We start from the raw sequence: 8,460 nt of genomic DNA on the forward strand, positions 1-8,460 counted from the left end.
AAATGATATTGTACAAAGATAACATTTTGATGCGTCTTTACAACATTTCTACTTGCTAACTGAATATGTATAAATCACAAGCAGTTAGTTAGTTGTACCTACAAAAATATGAATATTAGAAAGGATTTACCAATTTTCAAATGGATAGTTTCTTTCAATTCAAAGTCATATAGTAAAAAGTTTACCATATTTTCCAGCCTACCCTTTACCACAGAGATAATGAAATGCTTGAAATCACCAGATATAACTTATGAATAGAATGTACTCAAATAACAAAATGCTTATTTCCATGGCTTCTAGATCAGCCCAGGTTGAGCAGAATTTTGTTTGCCTCATTTGGGGAAATGCTTATTATTTCAAATTTTAATGTATACACATATGCATAACTCATCCAACTACATATTTGATGGAAATGTATGTGTTTCAAAAACTGGTTCATCTTTTGTCATTCCCAAAGTAGCATAACATGAGTGATATTATCTAAATTAGTATGTGGTAATGTAGAAAAAGGAAATTGAAGCCCAAGAAAGGTGAGAGAATAAGAATAGCTAACCATTTTAAAAGAAGTCAAACCTATAAATGATAATTTAATTCCTGATACTATAAATATTAGGTATTTATACAGTGACCAATAAGTGAACAGACTGCTAGAAGAACTGAATTACATTGATCTTGAAATTCTTGCTATGTTAGGTGTAGCCTCTACCAAATTGCTTACCATCTCAGGAAATGGGGAGGGGCAGGAAGGAGGGAAAGAATTTGAAACTGAAAATGTTAGAAAATTAATGTTAAAATTTGTTGGAATTGGAATAATTAGAAAAATAAAATATTATTGAATAGGAAAAATATAAATAAAAACAGTTCAAAAGTGAAAAAATAAATTTTTGCTATGAATGAAATTAGATTACAAAAGGAGCATGTAGCTAAAGGAAAAGATAGCTCACCAGAGAAGCAAATACAAGAACAGTCATATTTGGTTTTATCGTGCATGAAGCATGTTTTCATAGGACACTTGGTTATTTTTATTGTAATGCTTGTGATAAATATTTGAAAAAACACTACCATGAAAATTGGCAGCTTGCATAATATATATGTATGATATGTATATAAATATAAATATATATAGTAAAAGATAAGGAGTTATGCAATTTCCATGAAGAACTCAGTAAGGTCCTCCAATTAAAAGCAAATTCCATTGAGGAACTTCAAAAGACAATAATAAAGGGCATATAATAGGAAGAAAAGAAGAATTGGTCATGTGGTAAGGGCAAGGATGGCAGCCAGTGTTTTCTACCAGTATCCTGACAGAGTCAGAAGAAAGCATAGAAGAATTTCAAGAATGTTGGTTAGACAGTTGTGCTGAACTTAAGTCAGGGCATGGACAAGAATTACAGAGGATAGACAGGCAATGAATAGTTGTGATCATCTACTGAAAGGAGCATCTACATTGATTAGATCACAGACCCACTTGAGTTTACTTTAATACTTGGTGATTTTAATGCAAAGGCAATTATAGAATAGGACAATGAAAAACATGCTAGAAAAATATGGCACAGGAGTAAATATTGAAATGAATGAACCAAAAGCTTATAGAATACATCTGTAGATATTATAAATACTTTTTCAAGAAGAGAGTCAGGAGGCACAGACTATATGGTAGTCATTTCCAAATTATCTCTTACTATAAATAGTCACACTATCATATTGTTAAAGAAAAAAACTACAATCAATACCAAATTAGAAAAAAAATGAAAATGAAAGGATATGGTATGCAATTAAATCAACTCTGACTTGACTAAACAAGATGATCCTATGATAGAAGCCTTGAGTTATCATTACCTTTTACATTTTAACCCCTTAGGCCAAAGCCCTCATTACCCCAGCCTGGTTATGACTCTAAAATTCTCCATAGATTCCTTGAGATTTTTAAGATATTCATATTTGTAAATGACACCATATTGACTGCATTAAGTTTTGTGTTGTTTTTACCTCTTAAAGGATGACCATTATCACTCAAATGAGTTTAACCTAACTTATCCACACAGAAAAAAACTTAATGGATGAAGAATGCCTACCAGTCTAATGTATAGTTCAGTCAATAGCCTTGAAACTTATCTATAAGTGCCTTGGATATGTAAACTGGAACCAGAATTGAATAGGAGAAAAAATAGGTTGAATTTATTTGGGAAATGATGTGTCACTTTCAATGACTTCAACCTTCTCCCTTAAACAAAATCCCCCCTTTTTAACATCAGTGGTCTTCAGCTCATGCCAAATGACTATGAAGAATGCAAAACCAAAATCTCCAAATAATTAAAGTTCTAGTTCACCCAAAGGGCAATAGAAGGATGAATTGTGTAAGTGAGTAAGCTGTAACATATTACCAGTGACAACTACACAGGAGAAAAAGCATCACCAATATTATCAAGGAAATGTACAACTGGAAAAGGAGTTGGGTATTTATGTTGTAAGAATGAAGAATAACACAGGGTTTAGCTTATGTGTTCTACCACCATGCGTATAATGCCAAGAGATTTAAAAGAACATTCCCCCAATCATTGAATAGACTCTTTTTATAAGGGAACTTTAGAAGGATAAGAGCAACTCAGAATTCAAGGTCACAGATGGGCTAGGAATTCCACAGTAGTAGGGAATACCCACATGGATAAGTCTACAAATCCATTAAAACACATCCCAGGAATATTTTGTAAATGTGCAAGGAGAGCGATAGGTACATTACCTTCAAGGAATACTATAGAACAAGAGAGGGGACAGAAGGCTGGAAGATGCCTCAGTATATTGCTAAATAACACCACACACTAGTGAAAGTCAAAACAGAAGCACCTAAGAAAAAAATAGAAAATAAGCAAAATATGCCTTAAGGATCTCCAACTTCTTTCTGTATTCTTTTTCTTCTCGAAAGTATTTCTTTTTTCTCTTCAGTTACTAGTTACCAGAGCCTTTCAGTCCTAGCCCTTTTTCCTATAACAAGATAAAAAAAATAGATTGTAACTATCTAGGTAGCTGGACCCTAAGAGTGTCACCTCAAATTTCTCTAAGGACTTAATTCCTTCATCTATAAAAAGGGGAAATTGAACTAAATCACATGGTTCCTGTAAGATCTAATATTTTACAAGTCTATAATCACAAATAATGCAGAGGAGATCACTAAGAGGTAGAATGGGCTCACTGAGAACAAATCACATTTCCTTTTTAAATACATTTACTAGACTGGAAGATCAGGAAAATACTGAAGACATCTTAATATATCTTGTTAAAAATCATAGAGCTGGAAAGAATCTCAAAGGTTACCTAGCTCAACTATCTCATTTTGCAGATAAGATTACTGAGACCCAGGGACAATAAAGTCATGAAGGTAATAAACATCAAAGGTGAGATTTGAACCAAAATCTCCCGACTCAGAGCCAGCGACTCTTTCTATGGTACTATACTGTCTCCAGATATGCAAAGTCTCACAGATCAGTCTAAACCCTCTGCCCAGCAGAGAATCCTGAGAATGGCCTAAGGCAAACTAAAATGTAAAACTGGAAAATATTTAACCAACTAAATTATAACATAATAGAACATAGATAATGTAAAGTTTTTTTTTTAAGTCAAAATCAAGGTGCTGGGATCCTTATATATAGTTTAAAGGACCCTGTTCCTATTTGAATAGTCAAAACAGAAAAATGTGGACTGGATCATAGTATAGTACTGGTTAGCTCTGAGACACTGGACAAGTCCCTTTGACTTCTTGGAGCTTAAGTTTTCTCATCTTTAAAATGAAGATAATAATACTTGCGATATATAAGACTGTTGAGAGGACAAACTAAACCAAAACACCAAACTAAAGTATTATATAACTCTTTGTTAAATACATGATAATATCTACCATTTATATAAGGCTTTAAGATTTGTAAAGTGTTTTACAAATATCATCTTATTTTGTCTTCACAACAACCCTAAGAGATTAATGATAGCATTTTTACAGAAAGGGAGCATTTTACAGAAAAGGGTGGACAGAGGTTAAGTATAAAGGATCAAGATGCTGATATGTTTCTCATGCAGAATATGAACTCAGATCTTCCTGAATCCAGGTCAAGTGCTCCATCCACTATACTATCTAACTACCTCTATATATATGACTTTGAACAATTATACCCAAGGAATATTTTTTTTTCAGAAAAACAAACTATTTTTTAGTCTTAATTTTTTTATTTAATCAATTAATTTAGACCATTTTTCCATGGTTTCATGTTCTTTCTCTCTCCTGCTCCCACCCCCTCCCATAACCAACATGCAATTTCACTGATACCCAATGAATATTGATAAATGAACTAAATCAATCTGGAGGAAATTTCTAATGACCTCTTACTCTAAAGGTATAGAGAAGATTATTTTAACTCAATATGAGGAAAAGACCACAGACAAGTAGAATCATCCAACAATAAATGTGTCATAAAGGAGTAAGTTCACCAATGGTGGAGGTGTTCAGGCAGATGTTCGTTGGCCATCTATCTGATAGTGGTGTCTCACACTGGATGAGAGGTTAAATTAGATTTGCTCTAGAGGAACTTTCAGCTTAAAGACTCTATAATGCTAATAAGAATAGCTGGAGATTCTTGGGCCAAGGGATCAATGTTATAATCAATAGACCAAGAATTCAGATTCTAGTGCCATTAGTCCCCTGCCTTTCACTGACTCAGTGAAATCATTTTACCTTTCCATGCCTATTTCTACTTCTTAAATGACTGAAATTATCATCCATCTTAGAGAGGTGAGGAATTAATAGCGAAAAATGTAAAAATGAAATCTGAAGCAGTCTTGGAAAAATTCTCATTCAGATTAAACCTATTTATAATGCTATAACAAAAAAAGGAGGAAACCAGTTTTTTCTTGTATAATTAGTAATTCTCACTGTTGGATCCCCACTCCTATGGGAATGGGGTTAATAAGGGATAAATAACAATATGAGTTATTAATAGCAATTACAGACAAAAAGGATGGAGACGAGGGGGAGAATGTAGTCCAAGCTGTGACCTGGAAAGATAACCAAAATGCTACTACTTGGGTCAGGCCACAGTTCACTAAGGTAAATATATCCAGAGGATTCCATGAAATGGAAGCCAATTCAGTCATCCAAGATGGGGGAAGACATTTTAAATTAACTCAAGCAATAATTTGTAAGAAGCAGCCTTGAGTGTCACTAAATGACAATTTAGGGGTCAATAAATGGCAGCTTCTATCATTCAAAGACTCCAGTAGAGATAGGGTCCTTTTATGTTTATCACTTTCACAATTCTCAATTAGGTAGGCCTCCATAACTTTGGGACAAACTCACATTTTGCACACCCACATTTCCACAATCTGCTGGGTACATACTTAGCCTGGCACAAGTACTAGATGAACCTTTGACAATTTGGCCTCTCCAATGAATCAGTAAAAAAAAAATTTCCAGTAAAAGCCAACTTGTATTTAAAATGCACTCTCTACTTTCTTTTGGCTCTCTAAGGAGCAATTTATGGAATGAGCCAAAATAAGCATCATCAGTTACCTTAAGAGTAAGTCAACCATATATAGAAAATCATGGAATATTTAGCAGTAGGCTCCATTTTTATTAGGGTCAATTACCTCAAATAAAAAATATTATTTTATCTTGTGGCATAGAAGAAAGGGCATTGGGTTTAGAGTCAGAGAATCTGGGTTTTAATCCTGGCTCTGCCATTTGCTACTTGTGTCCTAGTGAGTTATTTAACCCTCTTGACCTCTGTATCCTCATCTGTAAAATGAGGAGGTTAAACTAATAAACCCTTAGATTCCATCTAGCTCTAACTATTTAATACTTTGATAATTCCATCAGCAACTCCTCTACTCTCAAGCTGACAATCCATAATTTCAAGGTTTCCTATGGCATCTTGGTATGGGGAGCTTAGAAAGATCAGTGGCCATTACCACTAATCTATCCATATCTATTATTAAATTTTTTCCTAATGTACAATTATTTCACAGTAAATCTGATAGTCAAGATAAGGTAATAAACATTTATTAAATGCATATTTCATGCCATGAACTGTGTTGAGTTCTAGAAATACAAATAAAAGCAAAAAGAAAGACAGTGCCTTCTCTTGGTCTAGTGGGAAAGACAATATTCAAAAAGGAGCTAGAAGGGGGAGGAGAGAGGGTGAATAAAGGTACCCATGTAAAGCATGGTATTTAAGAACAGAAAGTCAGAAGTAGAGACAGGAGAGGAATGAAGGTTAGCCAACATGGACCACTCCCCAAAATGGAGACCCTAAGCTAGGGGAAGCTACCCAAAGGGAGAAGGGGACTGACATAGAATAACAATGTTCCAGGATGAGAAGGCTACAGGGATGGATGAATGTTCCAAAGTGAGATTACACAAGAGAAAAGATGCTGAAGTCTGGAAAATCAGTAGCGCAGCCAGGGGAATGAAAATTGGCTGGTCTGAATCCCTCTTCAAAATGGGGATCCCAAGAGGAATTCATCAATGGGAAAAAGGGGCCAGAGAAGAATGATAATTGAAAAGGTCACCTGGATAGATTGTATATTGCAAGGTGAGACTATAGAAGAGGCATGGTGTTGATGTTCAGAAAGTCAGAAGCTAAGAGGGGCATCCAACCTGGTGTCCAATAGTTTAGACCTATAAGGTATAGGAATAGAATAAATATCCGATATGTTTGTCAGTATCTGTGGACTCTGATTTTTTACTTTTCTTTATCAAAAGAGAAAATGTGCTCCTATGCTTTAGTGGAGTCATTTTGTTGTTCTTCAGTCATTTTCAGTTATGTACAGTTCTTCATCACCCCATTTGAGATTTTCTTGGCAAAAAATATTGGAGTGGTTTATCATTTCCTTCTCCAGATCATTTTACAGCTAAGAAAACTGAGATAACCAGTGTTAAGTGACTTACTTGATGTCACAGAGCTAATAAGTGTCTGAAGCCAGATTTGAACTCAAGAAGATGAATCTTTCTGACATCAGGTCTAGCACTCTATCCACTAGGCAAACTAGCTCTATGATCTCTAGTGGCATCATACAAAGTCACTAAAAATGGTCTGCTATAAATAATCCTGATGACCCCTGATATGCCAACATAAATGGACTTCAGTTCTGTTTAGAATATGCTGCTCTTATTTTCTTTCCTGCTCCCTGGTAATGTTGACCTTAAGATAATGACCTTTTGGACCTCTTTTGTGGATGAAGGATTTTTACTGACATTACCTGAAAAGTGCTTTTTGCCATCAGCATCCTTGAACTCTGTATACTCTTAAGATGACATGCTTTCTATTTATACCAAAAACCTCAAGCCTTTACATATGTATTTCTCTGCCTTTTTTTTTAAATATATAGCTTTTTAAAATTTTTACATATTCCATGTCAACATATATTATAAAGGTTTGGATACATATTCACTTTCTCAATCTATATAGTTTGTTACATGTACCCATAAATTTTATGTATTGGGGCTCAACCGGTGCTGCATGATTTTATCTTCTATTTCCAACTCAATAATTCTCAAAATTTTCAGAGTTATGACACCTTGTCTTTAGCTTGATTTATTGACACCACTCATAGGCCCCTTTCCAAATTCACCTTAAATAAAAGCAAATTACATTTTCATTTTTATGTTTTGGAGAATTGAGAGACACTCCCTTGAAATAATTGGAAATACTCTGAAGATACCTCGAAATCAAGACTGAAAATCTTTCTTCTACCTGTAGTTTTGTCATATCTGAACTGTCTCATAGCTCACATATCCCAAGAATACTTCAGGAGATTTTATTATTCTCTTCTGGCTCTTAATCCTCACTTAGAAAACTTGAGAAAATGTATACCTAGTATTCCCCCAGTATACAAAAATCAATTTCTCCATGTGCAAGCATAGACACTACAATATCATAGAAGAAAATTATAAAGAAAATCTTTCATGAGCAGCCATTATTCTAAAGATACATATAAATCCTAAGCCACATTTCTCCAATACAAATCTCTCTCTCTCTCTCTCTCTCTCTCTCTCTCTCTCTCTCTCTCTCTCTCTCTCTCTCTCTCTCTCTCTCTCTCTCTCTCTCTCTCTCTCTCTCTCTCTCTCTCTCTCTCTCTCTCTCTCTCTCTCTCTCTCTCTCTCTCTCTCTCTCTCTCTCTCTCTCTCTCTCTCTCTCTCTCTCTCTCTCTCTGTCTCTCTCTCTCTCTCTCTCTCTCTCTCTCTGTCTCTCTCTCTCTCTGTCTCTCTCTCTCTCTCTCTCTCTCTCTCTCTCTCTCTCTCTCTTTGTCTGTCTCCCTCTCTGTCTGTCTGTCTGTCTCCCTCTCTGTCTGTCTGTCTGTCTCCCTCTCTGTCTCCCTCTCTGTCTGTCTGTCTTACATGCACAGGGGCTTGGTTTGCTGCTTCCTGCTACTCAAGATACGGTGATAAGGGGGATGGTATATTTTATTTATTCTCCA

Source organism: Monodelphis domestica, chromosome 4 (genome assembly GCF_027887165.1).
Source record: "Monodelphis domestica isolate mMonDom1 chromosome 4, mMonDom1.pri, whole genome shotgun sequence".
In the NCBI taxonomy this organism is placed as follows: Eukaryota; Metazoa; Chordata; class Mammalia; order Didelphimorphia; family Didelphidae; genus Monodelphis; species Monodelphis domestica.